We start from the raw sequence: 19,257 nt of genomic DNA on the forward strand, positions 1-19,257 counted from the left end.
GAGTCCCTACGACCATGGGAACAGGAATGGGAACAGTTTTACACTGAGGAGTCGGAGGATGACGACGACGATGAGTTTCTGTTCCCTCACTCGTCCTCACTGGAGGAGGATTGGGCGCGGAGAGTAAAGGACTGGTACAGTCGTAGACCTCCAGCGCCGGTTCCCAGTCCGGTAAGGTCCGTGCCTGCTACTCGCACCAAGCCAGTGGTGCGTGCTCCCAGTCCGGTAAGGTCCGTGCCTGCTCCTCGCACCAAGCCAGTGGTGCGTGCTCCCAGTCTGGTAAGGACCGTGCCTGCTTCTCGCACCAAGCCAGTGGTGCGTGCTCCCAGTCCGGTACGGCCCGTACCTGCTCCCCGCACCAAACCAGTGGGAACATGCACCACTGGTTTGGTGCGGGGACTGGGGGCCTGGCCCGTTCCTGCTCCCAGTCCGGTACGGCCCGTACCTGCTCCCCGCACCAAACCAGTGGGAACATGCACCGCTGGTTTGGTGCGGGGACTGGGGGCCCGGCCCGTTCCTGCTCCTCGCACCAGACCAGTGGTGCGTGTCCCCAGTCCGGCCCGGCCCGTTTCACCGGTGCCTGGTCCAGCACCGGCCAGCTGCTCCACTCCGGAGTCAGAGCAGTCCGCTTCACCGGTGCCCAGTCCAGCTCCGGTCAGCGGCTCCATTCCGGAGTCAGAGCATTCCGCTCCACCGGGGTCCAGTCCAGCTCCGGTCAGCGGCTCCACTCCGGAGCCAGAGCAATCCACTCCACCGGTGCCTGATCCAGCTCCGGTCGGCGGCTCCACTCCGGAGCCAGGGCAGTCCGCTCCACCGGGGTCCAGTTCAGCTCCGGTCAGCGGCGCCACTCCGGAGCCAGAGCAGTCCGCTCCACCGGTGCCCAGTCCAGCTCCGGTCACCGCTCCACCGGTGCCCAGTCCAGCTCCGGTCAGCGGTTCCACTCCGGAAGCAGAGCAGTCCGCTTCACCGGTGCCCAGTCCAGCTCCGGTCAGCGGCTCCACTCCGGAGCCAGAGCAGTCCGCTCTACCGGGGTCCAGTTCAGCTCCGGTCAGCGGCGCCACTCCGGAGCCAGAGCAGTCCGCTCCACCGGTGCCCAGTCCAGCTCCGGTCAGCGGTTCCACTCCGGAAGCAGAGCAGTCCGCTCCACCGGTGCCCAGTCCAGCTCCGGTCAGCGGCTCCACTCCGGAGCCAGAGCAGTCCGCTCCACCGGTGCCCAGTCCAGCTCCGATCAGCGGGTCCACTCCAGACCCAGAAGTCAGCCCCTCTCCAGGGTCGGGGCCTCCCACACCAGGGTCCAGACAGGGCTTGGTGCATCGCAGGAGGATTGCCGATCCAGGCCCAGACGTCAGCCCCTCTCCAGGTTCGGGGTCTCCCACACCAGGGTCCAGACAGGGCTTGGTGCATCGTGGGAGGAAGGAGAGGGGAAGCATCACGCCGAGGTCCAGACCAGACCAGGGGCGTAACGGGGAGCCAGAGAGGGAGAGGTCGTCACGCCCGGAGCCGGATCCGCCTCCGAGGCTGAATGCCCACCCGGACCCTCCCCTAATGAGTCAGGTTGGTGCGGCCGGAGTACGCACCTTTGGGGGGGGGGGGGGGGGGGGGGGGTACTGTCACGCCCTGACCTGGAGAGACTGTTATTCTCTAGGTAGTTTGGTCAGGGTGTGAAACTCTATGTATTGTAATTCTATGTTTAGGTTCTAGTTAGTCTATGTCTATGTTTGGCCGGGTATGATTCCCAATCAGAGGCAGCTGTCGCTCATTGTCTCTGATTGGGGATCATACTTAGGTAGCCTATTGCCTACTGTGTATTGTGGGATCTTGTTCCTGTTAGACTGGTATGTGTATAGCCCTTTGGACTTCACGTTATGTTGTTTCTTGTTTTGTTGAATGTTTATTTAGTTAATAAACATGTACGCTTTTCACGCTGCACCTTGGTCCAACCGGTCTCTCAACGTTCGTGACAGCTAGAATACAGTATATACATATGAAGTGGGTTAAATAGTATGTAAACGTTATTCAAGTGACCAGTGTTCAATGACTATGTACATAAGGTGCAGGGTAGCCGGCTAGTACAGTGACTAAGTTCAGGGCAGGGTACTGGGCGGAGGCCGGCTAGTGGTGACTATTTAACACTCTGATGACCTTGAGATAAAAGCTGTATTTCAGTTTCTCAGTACCAGCTTTGATGCACCTGTACTGTCTCCACCTTCTAGATGGTAACGGGCTGAACAGGTCATGGCTCGGATGGCTGAGGTCCTTGATGATCTACTTGGCCTTCCTGTGACACTGGGTGCTGTAGATGTCCTGGAGGGCAGGCAGTGTGCCCCTGGTGATGCGTTGGGCTGACTGCACCATCCTCTGGAGAGCCCTGTTGTTGCGGAATGTGCAATTGACATACCAGACGGTGATACAGCCCGACAGGATGCTCTCAGTGATGAATCTTTAGACGTTTGTGAGGGTCTTAGGGGCCAAGACAAATTTCTTCAGCCTCCTGAGGTAGAAGAAGCGCTGTTACCCCTTCTTCACAACACTGTCTGTGTGGATGGACCATTTCAGGTTGTCAGTCGAGGCACCTGAAGCTTTTCACACTCTCCACTGCGGCCCCATCGATGTGGATGGGTTACGTGCTCTCTCTGCTGTCTTGTGAAGTCCACGGTCCGCTCCTTAGTTTTGTTGACGTTGAGGGAGAGCTTATTTTCCTGGCACCACTCCGCCAGGGCTGTCACCTCCTCACGGTAGGCTGTGTCGTCATTGTTGGTAATCAGGCCTACTACTGTTGTGTCGTTAATGACTGAGTTGGAGACGTGCGTGGCCATGCAGTCATGGGTGAACAGGGAGTACAGAAGGGGGCTGAGCACACATTCCCTTGTGGGGCCCCTGTGTTGAGGATCAGTGTGGCGGAGGTGTTGTTGCCTACCTTCACCACCTCGGGGCGGGCCATCAGGAAGTCCAGGACCCAGTTGCACAGGGTGGTGTTCAGACCCAGGGCCCCAAGTTTAGTGATGAGCTTGGAAGGCACTATGATGTTGAAGGTGGAGCTGTAGTCGATGAACAGCATTCTTACATACGTGTAGGTATTGCTCTTGTCCAGATGGATAGAGCAGTGTGCAGTGCGATGGCAAATGCATCATCCATGGATCTGTTGGGGCGGTATGCAAATTGTAGTGGGTCTAGGGTTTCGGTTAAGGTGGAGGTGATAAGATCGTTAACTAGCCTCTCAAAGTACTTCATGATGACAGAAGTGAGTGCTACGGGGCATGCAGCCTCTTCTGTGTTAAAGAGACTGGACTCAGTTTATCATGCATCTTTCCGTTTTGTTACAAATGCCAAGTCGCTCACCCACCATTGCACCTTGTATCAAATGGTGGGCTGGACCTCACTTTACATGCGCTGACAGCTACATTTGTAAGTGTTCATCTACGAAGACCTTCTGGGTAAATTCCCCCTCTACCTTGGGTACCATGCTCTCCTTCACCATTAGCAGTCACCAGACGCTTTCTACTAGGTGGTTGATACTAAAAGTCCCCAGGGCCGTTACCGAGTTAGGCAACACTGCCTTTTCCTATTGTGCACAGGAGGCATGGAACAGTCTGCAAAATATGCTTCACCTAGATGTACTAGTGAGTTTAAAACTCTGGGCCAAAACTCTGTTTAGGAGGAGTGTAAATGTTTCCTGTAGGCCGGATCAGCTCTTAATGATGTGTTGTTGTGCTGTTTGTATTGTGTTAAATGTTGTAATATTGTATTGACTGCTTCTGCTTTCTTGGCCAGGTCTCCCTTGCAAAACGGTGTCTAAATGGGTTTCTTCCTGGTTAAAGAAAGGTTAAATTAAACAAGATGGTGCTACATATTCCAAAAGCATTGATAAAGAAATATAAAACATTCTGCAATCTTGAACAAAACCGAGGCCAATACAGCACAGGACTGTACATGCAACTTGTTGGCGAGCGTTGTTCAGTTTCAGACTATCAATGATTGCCCTTTTGTTTTCCTTAATTCACCACCTGCATTTTAGCCACAAATGAGGTGGCTAGCGCTGGTGCTAGGGGTCGTTTGGTTGGTTCACGCAGCTCTATATTGCATCACCGTGGGAGGAGAGGGGAGTGCAAGTGGCCAGAACCCCGAGCAGATGTCAGCAGCTCACCATTAATGAGGCCTAATCACTAATTAGGGAGGGGTGGCTAATGAAGGCTACTAACGAGAGGGAGCCAGGGAGCAGCCTGGAAAATGGAGGATAGGACAGTCACTAGCGTCTTATCAAAACAAGGCTGTTAAGGAAGGTTCACACTAAACCGTAGACATATCCAAGCATGCTAAAGAATCTTATCTTAGGTTGTCACTTTCACTATGTGCTAAGTTAACAAAGCTATTTATAGAGTTAAGAAAGGGGCAAGCCCAACGAAAGAAATCAACGCTAAATGTGCTCCATTGTTGTCCTTGGACCAGACACGGTGTCTGTGAACGTTTGAGTTCTGAACTGTACACGACCGTCGACCGGGGGTCAAGCACAGGCTTGTTTGTCTTGCAATATGAATAACTTTGTACTGGGGATTACATTTGCCCGTGAAGGCAGCACAATGAGGAAAACCAAAGCGGGAGTAGCAGATGGAGACGGAGATGGATGGAGGGTCCTAAGAGGCAGATGTTTATGGGCCATTATTTACAAGCTCTTTAATCTGGGCTATTTCCTCGCCCTTGGCAATGGACAGGTCTATGGGTCACGCTAGCTGAACCCTTCCACTCCTGGTCATCCATCTCCCACTGGCTATGAGAGACAGAGGGATGAAGGGAAAGAGAGAGACGGACGGAGGGAGGGAGGGAGGGAGGGAGGGAGGGAAGAAGAGAGGGGAGATTGATAGATGGAGATAAAGAGAGAGAGGAGATGGAGAGAGACATGCAGACATGGAGCCACTCCACTGAAAAGCTGTCACAGCCATTATTCATTCATCTTTCTGTTGTTCTTTCATTCTTTTTCTCCCTCTGCATACATTTCAATTAGAGGAGCCCTTACAGTGCTGTTGCAATGCCAACTGCTCTCCTCTGGCCCAACTCTCGCCTAATTTTCCCATCTGCAAGATGAATATTAGCCGAATTGCTGTCCATATCGATTTGCGCTAAGGTTAAAAGCTTTGAAGACCTTGGCTTGAAAATGAGTTGCCTAGCAACCGGCCCTTCGACCCCCCCCCCCACTGTTTGACCGGGGTCCCGGCCTACCCAAACAGCTGAAGCCTGGACCTTGATTTCTTCTCCCCATCTGTGATTAAATGCAGCCCCTTCTTCCTGACACGGCGACCTTAACCCCGGACCTCCCTGCTCTGGGGTCACTTAACCTTGAACCCAATTACAAGATAAGGTTACTTAAGTGTGACCTACGCCTTGCTTCACTCAGATAATAGGACAGTCAGGAAAAAGGGCCAGCGCAGCTGATACGCTTCTAGCTAATTCGCTGGGTTGACAAAGGTTGGGTGGCTTCCATAAAGAACAGGTAGCTTCGATTTCTCATGCAAAATGAGACTCAGTAATACGATATTGCAGCGGACTAAACAGCAGCGCTAGCAAACCTGGTATTCAGATAGGGCGGTTTCATCACTTCAGACACCTCTGCTGAGCCTACTGCTTGTCTTCTGTGTTGGATATCCTTATGCACTAGCAACTGTCTTGTAGTCATAGAGCTATGCTCTACTAAACAAATGTATTATCTATTGTCAGTCCAACATTGTTCTAACAAGGCCAGTTTGCTTTGCTTTGCTTTGCTTTGCTATGCTTGTGACCCGTTATGGCTGAATTATCTAGTAATTCTCTTGTTCTGCCATTCACCCATCCAATCTGGCATTACTCCTGTTGGAACCTGGCCAATGGGCTGGCTTAACAAGCTGTGCTACATCATAGCAGACTTGCTAGTTTTAATGCTGCTACTGGTGTTGCTGCTACAATGTACAAATGTGATACAAATGTATTCAAAGACTAGAATGATACAAATATATTAATATGGACTGCAACTGTCAAACACAGCAACTAGCAAGCTAGCAATAAATCATTATAGCGTGCTAGTTTTAGTGCTGCTACTGCTTGTTAATGTATCATTATGGGCTGCGTTACTGTTATTGGTGTTACACTTTGTATTATTCTCTTGATAAATGTAAGCTAGACTTAAGCTAGACTGTGTATGTGTATTTATTTTATGCACTTGCAGTCATAGCAAAAGATCTTCAAACTTCAGCTCTAATCAAGTGCAAATACAAATAGCCATGTATATGAAAAAATGATCTTTGACCACAATGAGCAATGCGAAAATGGAATGACAAAAATGTGAGCACACCGACATGTGTGATGGCAATGACTGGCATATGTTCAGCCACTGACTATAGAGGACATACTGTACTGTAGTTGTCTGGTTTAGCCTACATGGGCGTTGGGGTTGTTTTTCATTGGGTTGTTGACATGTCACAGAGGTCCTGAACTCTCTGGAACTGCCCACAGATCAACACATGGTTAACCTTACCACCACATCGCCTTTTTTTAATCAGCTCCCAAAATAGGTCACACATTTTACCCACAGTGAAAGACAAAGGGTTTCTGATTGAATTTTGCGACCATGTTTGCCAACATACGGATTAATCCAGATCACAGCACGTCAGGTTATACACACGTACTGTACAACCTGATCACAATCTCCCTCGTGAAATTTTAAAAAAGAAAACTTTTCATATGGCGGACCACAATTTACCGTAACACAAATGTTGTTAAATCGGATTAAATCTCAACTACAACCACTTTACTTTAGGTATAGTAACACGGTAAACAAGCAAAAACATGTACACACAGACAAGCATGCACTTAAACACTTAGCCAAACACATACAGCGCATATCTCCCATGCATAGAGGGAACAATATGGCCGTTGTGTTGTCTACGGCAGTAAACATAACACTCGTCTTTAATACACTCTTTTGGAGAGAGTGCTGGCTGATTGCTTAACGCAGTCAAAAAAGAGACGGAGAAAGGAGATGGAAAATGAGAAAAACAGAGGGGGGGGGGTAGAGCGAGCAAGCGAGAGAGTGCCCTGGTAGCGGCTTGCTGACCGCCAGTTGAACCTATCACTGAACTGAGGATGAACCCTCAACTTGAGGAGCGTCCGTCACAGATCTCCCTGGGAGCTACAAGCGAGAGCAGCCAACGGTGGGAGACACACACACACACACATACACAGTCTTTCACTGGCATGCACACACACATTGGGACGTCATACACACATAATCCTCATTCATCCGGTACTGGGTGTACAAACATACGCACAGACACCCCCCCATTCGTGCACGAGTGCGCGCACACACACACACACACACACACACACACACACACAGCAACGTAATAATGACACAATTACACACACGCACACTTTCGATCCCTGCTTGCCGTTTTCACAGGCACATGCGCTCTGGTCCGCAGAGGTGTGCGTGTATAAGCAGACATGCAAAAGCATCACGCACAGCGTTTTGTGTCACACACACACACAAGCACGCACATACACAAACGCACACTAACACTCTACCAGACACATCCGCGGCAGCTAGCCCTTTAACCATCCCACTGTGACACGCCCATGGGGACATGGCAGAATGCACCACGAGGTCACGGACAGGTTAGCACAGAGCATACCAACCCTGTCCCGGTTTGGCATTCATCTCCAAATGTCAGAGGGGAGGGGAAAGAGAGAGAGGGAGACCGAGAGAGATGTAGGGGAAAACGGATAAAGGTTGCAGAAGGGGCGCTGTTTTTCATGTTATCTGTCTTTTCTGAGGGGTATTTTGTGTTACCATGAGGTCCCAATGGAAATCCCCACTGTATGAAGTGGGCAAGAGGGACCTTCGGGGTGAGGAAGGAGGGTAACGGGAGGATTTTTGATCTGGCGTTGCGCTGTCAACATGTCAGACACAAAAACACCAGGGTTTCATGTACTGGACCCCCCGTTGCGCAGCCCGCCCCTTCACCCCAAATGTGACTTTTCCTTTTGTTTATTTTGATTCAATCACTATATGGCAACCTTGAATCCAAAGGCCACCAGGACGCACTGTGGTGGAAATTCGGTCCGTTTTTAAATGTTTTGTCAAGGCGACAGACTCATAGGATTACAGTTTGCATGGTACATACTGTGCATTGAGTTATTGTCACAGATGCTTGCAGCAGATATACAATATTACAAATCCAACAGATTGTCTATCCTGAAATACACAATAATATATTATGTCACCATTTATGTCGTAATATAAATGCAGTGAAATGTGTATGGTATTAATTACATATTTATCAACATATATTATTCATTGCTCCAAAAAATTCCTAAATACTAGCGTAAATAGATTTTTGTGAATTACCATTTGCTCTGTAAAGTTAAGCACTATTGTCCACATATGGAATTGACTCTGGCTTGGACACAGTCAAACTTCTTGTAGAATTTACAATGTCCCGTTGTTTGAGATGTTGAATATCTGAGTGTTTAATTTAACGGGTGGATTAAATAAAGAACTTTCCTACGCTTCCTCTGATAATTTATTCATATCCTAGAGGATGTATGTGGGAAGGAAAATAACAGAAGCTTGGTGTACTTGTACAAATGGGACGGGGGACGCAATCATTTCCCCTTTTATTGGTGTTATGTCTTTTTCTTCTAACCTATTTTAGTCACTTAAGTGGATCCCAATTAAACTGTAGTGTTGTGTCAACATCTTACACTACATGTGTAAAGGATGAGGCACTGCATAATTGGATGTACTTGCTAACCTATTACATTACACGGTAACTACTTATGTCATTCCACTGGCTGTATCTGGTGTAGGACTTATTCAATTTAAAGTGTGACCTCTTTATTTCATATAATGAAATTATCTTGAACCTCTTTGCAGAACATGTATCTGTCACGATGATAAAGACATAGGTCTGTGTAAATGATAAACAGTTTGAAAGATAAAACACACAGAAGTGATTATTAGGTGTGACACGAGGTAAGAGGATTTCCAATTGATCCTCTGTTGTTTCCTAACTGTAGATGAATATGTGTCGTCACAGGTGAGTGTCACGTTCGTTAGACGGAGTAGACCAAGGCGCAGCGTTGCAGGCAAACATACTTTATTTAAAGAGAGTAAACACACGAACAAAACAACAAACGATACGTGCAGTCCTACGGTACAGACCAAAAGGAACAAACCAACTGGAACAAGATCCCACAACTATTGTGGGAAAACAGCCTCTATAAATATGGCTCCCAATCAGAGACAACCAGCAACAGCTGACACTCGTTGCCTCTGATTGGGAACCACTCTGGCCAACACAGAAATACAATACATAGAATAAACACACCCTGGCTCAACATATAGAGTCCCAGAGCCAGGGTGTGACAGTGAGTAAGTTATGTCAGCCATAGGTCATGGGAGCATTTCTTGCCCTTGCTGTTATCAAGGCCAGCAGGCATCAAAAGAAAGCTTGTCCAAAAGAAAGCTTGTCCTGGAATCCCTGTTCCCAATTACTCTACAGTGAGCTGCCCAGTGTACAAGGATTTTTGATCTGGCGTTGCGCTGTCAACATGTCAGACACAAAAACACCAGGGTTTCATGTACTGGACCCCCCGTTGCGCAGTCCCTTCACCCCAAATGTGACTTTTCCTTTTGTTTATTTTGATTCAATCACTATATGGCAACCTTGAATCCAAAGGCCACCAGGACGCACTGTAGTGGAAATTCGGTCAGTTTTTAAATGTTTTGTCAAGGCGACAGACTCATAGGATTACAGTTTGCATGGTACATACTGTGCATTGAGTTATTGTCACAGATGCTTGCAGCAGATATACAATATTACAAATCCAACAGATTGTCTATCCTGAAATACACAATAATATATTATGTCACCATTTATGTCGTAATATAAATGCAGTGAAATGTGTATGGTATTAATTACATATTTATCAACATATATTATTCATTGCCCCAAAAAATTCCTAAATACTAGCGTAAATAGATTTTTGTGAATTACCATTTGCTCTGTAAAGTTAAGCACTATTGTCCACATATGGAATTGACTCTGGCTTGGACACAGTCAAACTTCTTGTAGAATTTACAATGTCCCGTTGTTTGAGATGTTGAATATCTGAGTGTTTAATTTAACGGGTGGATTAAATGAAGAACTTTCCTACGCTTCCTCTGATAATTTATTCATATTCTAGAGGATGTATGTGGGAAGGAAAATAACAGAAGCTTGGTGTACTTGTACAAATGGGACGGGGGACGCAATCATTTCCCCTTTTATTGGTGTTATGTCTTTTTCTTCTAACCTATTTTAGTCACTTAAGTGGATCCCAATTAAACTGTAGTGTTGTGTCAACATCTTACACTACATGTGTAAAGGATGAGGCACTGCATAATTGGATGTACTTGCTAACCTATTACATTACACGGTAACTACTTATGTCATTCCACTGGCTGTATCTGGTGTAGGACTTATTCAATTTAAAGTGTGACCTCTTTATTTCATATAATGAAATTATCTTGAACCTCTTTGCAGAACATGTATCTGTCACGATGATAAAGACATAGGTCTGTGTAAATGATAAACAGTTTGAAAGATAAAACACACAGAAGTGATTATTAGGTGTGACACGAGGTAAGAGGATTTCCAATTGATCCTCTGTTGTTTCCTAACTGTAGATGAATATGAGTGTTGTCACAGGTGAGTAAGTTATGTCAGCCATAGGTCATGGGAGCATTTCTTGCCCTTGCTGTTATCAAGGCCAGCAGGCATCACATTGAAAGTCCTCACAGAACACTTTAGGTTTACTTGTGATATCACACGCTGTGAGTGAAAAGGTCACTGTGTGGCCCCTGGAGGGGCGGGTGGGGGCCCCCGCTGTGTTGTTCTTTATTGAGTAATGAGGAGGTTTGAACATTGGCCCATGAGGTCTATCATATGAGTTGGGAAGCTTGTGTGTGAGTGAAGAATTACAATTCTATGGATGTGATATGAAAAATCTACAGTATGATTGCATATCAGAACGTCCACATCTAATCCTAAATTAAGTTCTAAAACCAAGACAAAAGTTACAGTCTATTGACCTGCAGTTTCTGTAAGTTTTTGTCCTCATCATTTCAATACTGAATGAGACCTCTCGAACCAATCTCTCTCACCATTAATGAAATACAAAGGAATAAATATCAAACAGCAGACATTTGGGCCTTCATGGAATCGTGCACCAGAAACCCAGCAATTTTCTGGACTTTATAAAAACAACAACTGGGAGTCAGGCTGTCCCCGAGGTAATAACAGGTGTTGGTATCCCCGGGTAACGTCCATAGCAACAGCTGCCATGGAGACCTGGCTGTGCATTGGCCACACAGACAGTGCAGGGGAGGCTGACAGGTGGTGGAGAGGGAACCACTGTCAACATCCCTATCATTAGTCATGACCTAGGATGGGGTTTCACCTTCAGGCAACTGGTAGGTCACTGATACACATACACAATTCCCTTTGATAGGCTGTGGACTCTGTTAATCTATTTGCAATAAAACAGTGGTGGTTGCTTTGTTATTGTTCCCCACAAATGCCGGAACCGTGTCCATACTGGTGATAGTATGAAAATGTATGCACTCACTACTGTAAGTCGCTCTGGATAAGAGCGTCTGCTAAATGACTAAAATGTAAAAATGTAAATGTAATTCGAGGGTGACTCTCACGCTCACTTTCTAACTTTGAGTTTGTGTGTGTGTGTGTGTTCAGTGTCCAAGCCAAATAACAAATGTACAGCATTGATGGAATTGCTTTCATTCTGACCCCTTTGGAGAATTCATTTCACCAACACACACGCACACCAACATACGTGCGCGCACACAAAAGTCTCGTTCTTTAATCACACTTGATGAAGCACTCAGGAACATACAACTGCATCACCCAGCACCAATTACCATGGTGGTGACCTCACACATCCGGGTCAGTGATTCCCACAACAGGAACAAAAAGAAAGCTTGTCCTGGAATCCCTGTTCCCAATTACTCTACAGTGAGCTGCCCAGTGTACAATGCTGCAGGTGAGAAGTTGGATGGGGCCTCTGTTAGAGCTTGGCAGAGACACAATTGAACACTGTGGCTTCGGCTGGAACAGCTAGGCTACATGCTCGTTGGGAGAGATCTAGTCCAAGAATAGGAGTTGTTGGGGATTATGCCACCAAGGCCCAAAGACCTTGTCCACTGTGCTCACCCTCCTCTTGTATCACCTGATATTTCATATAAAGTATGGCAAGTCACAATGCTGGAAATGGCGTCTCTGTCTAGAACTTTTATTTAAATGACAGTGCATTGTCTTTCTTCAATTTCAGGACAACATAATGACCCATAAGGACATCAAATGTAACAAATGTTAAACAACAGATTTTAAACTATTTCAAATCTGAGGGCAAAAACAACAGAGCTCTCCATTGAGCCCACATATGTGGCATGGGTCAAAATACATCATGGGACATTGCAATGCACAGACCATCTGAGGGCAAAAACAACAGAGCTCTCCATTGAGCCCACATATGTGGCATGGGTCAAAATACATCATGGGACATTTGCTCCTGGGCCCATTCTAATAATTTCTGTTTCTGGGAAAACTTGCACCATGTTTTCAGTCCAATGGCCGCTCATCTCTGCAACAATTACCCTGCCCTCCTTGCATCCTGTGTGCTCAATGCAATATGCATGTGATCTAATATTCCAGAACTATCGCCATTGATTTGAGGGCACTGGAACCAGATGATGATAATTAGTCTACTGTACAATAGAATGTAATGTTTCCTTTCCACGAAACGTGGTTGTAAAGTCTATATGGTATAAAGTGTTCTTTCCGAACATATAAAACAATGTTGATCTGCAAACTGAAATGGACTATATGACTGACTGACACTATTCACTCCAAAGACCAATCCTGAAATGGATCTGATAGGGGCATAGTGGATGATGGTTTGCATTGACTCCAGCAGCCAAGGCTTCAATGTCACAACCTCTGTGGCTCTTCTGTGGTTGGACATTTATGCTCAGTTCACAACCAATTACAGAGGGACCCTTCTGCACACTATGCGCAATTGATATGCCTCTGGGCCATGTGAAAATGACTTAGTGGGTCAAATGGAGCCTGCAGACATGGCAGTGAACGAGAGAGAAACAGAGGGAAAGAGAGAGGAGATAGACAGGGAAAGACAGAGGGAGCGAAAAAGAGAAACAGAAAGATAGAGGGGAAAGAGAAAGAAAGATAGAGGGGGAGGGAGAGGGAGAGAGCGAGCGAGAGAGTAATGGAAAGAGAGAGGGAATGATAGAAAGAGATAGAGGGAATGAGAGAGAGAGAGATGCACTGGTGAACACACGCATGAGGGGAACGTACAGAAAGTGGAAACAGACGGGCTAAAAATAAACCATCTGAAATATTTAACTTACTGACCCAGAAACAGCCCCAGTGTAATCATATCTGTGCTCCAACAGAAGAGACTGCAATGGCACAGCCATGATATCATTTGGGCCAATGGAAACTGTAATGAAATGCCAGGAGTCCGTGGCTCACCGCGGGAGAACACACTAGAAAATCTATGCATAATGACAGTGTGTCGGCCATAATGTTGGCGGCGAAAATCTGGAGATTTTACAACAGCTTGACTGAGATCAGGGTACCATTGAGTAAAATGAAGATACTCACTCAGAATGTTAGATGCGGTAGTAATTTATCAATGAACTAATAACACTTTTCACAATGGCCCAGTTTATAAACTCTCATGTGATCTTTCTAACCAATGAACAGCAATAGGGTAATACCTTTTCAGATATGTCAATCAGATATGGAAAACACAACTTTCGCATGGCAATACTGAAAGAAAACATAAGAACAATAGTCCTTCTCCATATAATAGAATGAAAATAATTGAAATGTATTTGTTTATTTGGATCCACATTAGCTTTTTGCAGAAGCAGCAGCTACTGTTCCTGGGGTCCACAAGAAACACGGTGACTAGACAACCCTCGACAGACACGTATTGTGATGGGGAAGTTGTTGGAGAAGACCTGGTGATTGACATGGACCTTTGTCCCTTTCTACCTCAATCTCCATGTCCATCTTCAGCAGTGAGATTGGCCTATAACCCCAGCCCTGTTGCCATTACCATTTTAGAGATTCCAACTGAGCAGAGGGGATGCTGCACAACACCATCAATATTAATGTTCTGTGGCTAAACCGGCTTTGGAAGAACTTTCTCCCACATTAATATTGATGCTGTTGCCAGATATTGGAGTTTGGCCCTCTTTAAGGATTTATAACAGGAACAGTGGAGGCACACTCCTCTTTGGGTCCGTACCTCGATGATGCGGACAATTTCTTTCTGTTCGTAGCAATTTCCGTGGGAGAGGGGTGACTTCTGTGCACCCTTGATGAGATCTGAGGAGAGAGGGTTGCCATGACGCAGATCCAATTCCCTTCCGATGCTGCATGGCCGGAATGATTGTTATGGAGAAATGAGCTTTCCATTTCAAGGGATCTGGGAATGCCAAATGTGTTTGTTGATTCTGGAATACGGGGTATTGCTTTTGGGACATCTTCACAAACAGTCCACGGTTAAGCCACACACACAGACTCCCATATAACATTCATTATTAGTTTTGAAGAAGCATTGCTTTACATATCAAGTGTCAAGTGGGCTTACTTATGAAGCGTTCCAGGCCTGGATATTTTGTCATGCATTCTGTGATAAATTGACTCTGTGGAAAACCCAGTATAAATAAAACGGTTATGAATGACCTTGACATCGTTGCCTGACATACAATCATTCTATCAGACTTAATAAGGAATCCTGAAGCATTGGTAATCTTGACTGTTTAATTTAGTGACAGAGCCTTTATTGGTCATGATTTTGGGGGTCTCCTTTTGAATCTTATGTCCTCACTAGCACTTTGTGAATCCGTCTATTTCCATCATGCACAAACATTTCTAACTAGGCAACACAAATAGCTTATCATACACTACATGACCAAAAGTACTGCTCGTCGAACATCTCATTCCAAAATGATGGGCATTAATATGGAGTTGGTCCCCCCTCTTCTGGGAAGGCTTTCCACTAGATGTTGGAACATTGCTGCGGGGACTTACTTCCATTCAGCCACAAGAGCATTAGTGAGGTCAGGCACTGATGTTGAGCGATTAGGCTTGGCTTGCAGTCGGCGTTCCAATTCATTGCAAAGGTGTTCGATGGGGTTGAGGTCAGGACTCTGTGCAGACCAGTCAAGTTCTTCCACACCGATCTCGACAAACCATTTCTGTATGGACCTCGCTTTGTGCACGGGGGCATTGTCATGCTGAAATAGGAAAGGCCCTTCCCCAAACTGTTGCCACAAAGTTGGAAGCACGGAATCGTCTAGAATGTCATTGTATGCTGTAGCGTTAAGATTTCCCTTAACTGGAACTAAGGGGCCTAGCCTGAACCATGAAAAACAGCCCTAGACCATTATTCCTCCTCCACCAAACTTTACAGTTGGCACTATACATTCGGGCAGGTAGCGTTCTCCTGGCATCTGCCAAACCCAGATTTGTCCGTCGGACAGCCAGATGGTGAAGTGTGATTCATCACTCCAGAGAACGCGTTTCCACTGCTCCAGAGTCCAATGGTGGCGAGCATTACAGCACTCCAGCCGACGCTTGGCATTGCGCATGGCGATCTTAGGCTTGTGTGCGGCTTTTCGACATGAAAACCCATTTCATGAAGCTCCCGATGAACAGTTCTTGTGCTGACGTTGCTTCCAGAGGCAGTTTGGAACTCAACAATTTTTATGCGATACGTGTGTCACGCCCTGACTTATGGGACTCTAGTATGTTGAGTCAGGGTTGTTATTTCTATGTTCACGTTCTAGGTGTTGTATGTCTATGTTTGGCCGGGTGTGATTCCCAATCAGAGACAGCTGTCGCTCGTTGTCTCTGATTGGGGATCATACTTAGGCAGCCTATTGGCAATCATTAGTTGTGGGATCTTGTTCCGTGTAGAGGCTTGTATTGTGTTTAGCCTGAGGACTTCACGTTATGTTGTTTTGTTGTTTTTGTTTGTGTGTTTATCTTTATAATAAACATGTATGCATTTCACGCTGCACCTTGTTCTGACCCGTCCTTCAATGAGCGTGACAGAAGATCCCACCAAACACGGACCAAGCAGCGTGCCCAGGAGCAGACATCCTGGACATGGGAGGAGATCCTGGACGGAAAGGGATCCTGGACATGGGAGGAGATTCAGGCTGGGATGGATCGCCGTCCTTGGGAGGTGACAGTGGAGGCCCGGTTTAGAGAGGAGCAACGGCAACACAGAAGGCGCCGGCCGAGGAGGAAGCCCGAGAAGGGGGGGGGCTAAAAGGCTGGTCGGGGATCGATGTAGAAGAGCCCCGACCACTGCACTCGTGGGGGCTCAGGGAGGAGTCCTCACGGGAGGAGGACTGGGCGCGGAGAGTGAAAGACTGGTACAGTCGGAGATCTCTAACGTCAGTTCCCAGTCCGGTACACCTCGTGCCTGCGTCTCGCACCAAGCTAGTGGTGCGTGTGCCCAGTCCGGCCCGGCCCATTCCTGTTCCTCGCACCAAGCCAGTGGTGCGTTTTGCCAGTCCGGCCCGGCCCGTTCCTGCTCCTCGCACCAGACCAGTGGTGCATGTTCCCAGTCCGGTCCGGCCCGTGCCTGCTCCCCGCACCAAGCCAGTGGTGCCTGTCGCCAGTCCGGCCCGGCCCGTTCCTGCTCCCCGCACCAAGCCAGTGGTGCGTGTTCCCAGTCCGGCCCGTTTCTGCTCCCCGCACCAAGCCAGTGGTGCGTGTTCCCAGTCCGGCCCGGCCCGTGCCTGCTCCCCGCACCAAGCCAGTGGTGCGTGTTCCCAGTCCGGCTCGGCCCGTTCCTCCTCCCTGCACCAAGCCAGTGGTGCGTGTCGCCAGTCCGGCCCGGCCCGTTCCTGCTCCTCGCACCAAGCCAGTGGTGCGTGTTCCTAGTTCGGTCCGGCCCGTGCCTGCTCCTCGCACCAGACCAGTGGTGTGTGTGTCCAGTCCGGCACGGCCCGTGCCCGTTCCACCGGTGCCTGGTCCGGCACCGGTCAGCTGCTCCACTCCGGAGCCAGAGCAGTCCGCTCCACCGGTGCCTGATCCAGCTCCGGTCAGCTGCTCCACTCCGGAGCCAGAGCAGTCCGCTCCACCGGGATCCAGTCCAGCTCCGGTCAGCTGCTCCACTCCGGAGCCAGAGTAGTCCGCTCCACTGGTGCCTAGTCCAGCTCCGGTCAGCGGCTCCACTCCGGAGCCAGAGCAGTCCGCTCCACCGGTGTCAAGTCCAGCTCCGGTCAGCGGCTCCAGTCCGGAGCCAGAGCAGTCCGCTCCATCGGTGCCTAGTCCAGCTTCGGTCAGCGGCTCCAGTCCAGACCCAGACGTCAGCCCCTCTACAGGTTTGGGGTCTCCCACACCAGGATCCAGACAGGGCTTGGTACATCGTGGGAGGAAGGAGAGGGGAAGCAGCGCGCAGAGGTCCAGACCAGACCAGGGGCGCTACGGGGAGGCTGAGAGAATGTGGTCGTCACACCCGGAGCCGGATCCGCCTCCGAGGCGGAATGCCCACCCGGACCCTACCCTGTTATGTCAGGTTTGTGCGGTCGGAGTCCGCACCTTTGGGGGGGGGTACTGTCACGCCCTGACTTATGGGACTCTAGTATGTTGAGTCAGGGTGTGGAGTTCTAGGTTGTTATTTCTATGTCTAGGTGTTGTATGTCTATGTTTGGCCGGGTGTGATTCCCAATCAGAGACAGCTGTCGCTCGTTGTCTCTGATTGGGGATCATACTTAGGCAGCCTATTGGTAATCATTAGTTGTGGGATCTTATTCCGTGTAGAGACTTGTATTGTGTTGCCTGAGGACTTCACGTTACGTTGTTTTGTTGTTTTTGTTCGTGTGTTTATCTTTATAATAAACATGTATACATTTCACGCTGCGCCTTTGTCTGACCCGTCCTTCAACGAGCGTGACAACGTGCTTCAGCACTCGGCGGTCCCGTTCTCTGAGCTTGTGTGGCCTACCACTTCACGGCTGAGCCGTTGTTGCTCCTAGATGTTTCCACTTCACAATAACAACCCTTAAAGTTGACCGGGGCAGCTCTAGCAGGGCAGAAATTTGACGAACTGACTTGTTGGAAAGGTGGCATCCTATGACGGTGCCACTTTGAAAGTCATTGAGGTCTTCAGTAAGGCCATTCTACTGCCAATGTTTGTCTATGGAGATTGCATGACTGTGTGCTCGATTTCATACACCAGTCAGCAATGGGGGTGGCTGAAATGGCCGAATCCACTAATAGTATATATTCAACATTTGAATTTGCATGGCTTATATATAGAACAAAACCTGTCAGCCAACTATGTCTTGGCTCAGACTCCAAATGAACATGTTACTGACAAAACCCATATATCTCTGACATGGGTCGCCAATACAACTATCCAGCTAACATCCCCCTCTCTCCATCCCCCTCCCTCCCTCCATCCCTCTCTCCCTCCCTTCACCCCATCTAGCTTTTGCGTGCGAGCCAGTAAGTGGGACCTCTTAGGGGACAAAGAGTGACCTCAATTCAATCTGACGTCTAGCCTATCGATCTCCTCCAATGGCGGCCTGGGCTGTCGTATCCCCCGGAGACAGACAGCTTGGCCGTCCTTGTATGGCTGACGTTCACGTTTAAAAACCTCTGGCCTGTTTATCAAGCACAACCCCCCCCCCCCATTTCCCTCCCCATCCCCCTCTCTGAAATAGAAATTACACAGGCTGAATCAGAATATACACCCCCCACCAACCCCCCAGCCGGTTTTCCTCATACGCATTGCTCATCTACAGAACCCTATATAGAGTGTGTGTCATAACAGATTGAGGAGGTGTCTGGGTTAAATGCATGTGACTGGTGCCTGTGTGTCTCATCTCCATAGAGGCACCTGCGTGTTTTAGTTGGGCGATGGGACCTGGAACAATTACTGTCAGGCTACGGGTGATGTATCGGCAGGGTTATTGTATTTATCATCCCAACCTCTGACTTGAGCCGTAATTGGTAAGACCTAACCTCCAGATTGCTTAGATGCATGCAGGTCTTTTGCCATGCTGTTCCAATATTGGTGTATTCAATTAAATACTTCTGTGTTCACACATGGGGAAGTACTATAAAACCTTGAATTTGATGGTTGACTCCACCTACTGATTCATATGTCTATGTAGTC

Source organism: Coregonus lavaretus (genome assembly GCF_964263955.1).
Source record: "Coregonus lavaretus genome assembly, chromosome: 13".
NCBI classification, from domain to species: Eukaryota; Metazoa; Chordata; class Actinopteri; order Salmoniformes; family Salmonidae; genus Coregonus; species Coregonus lavaretus.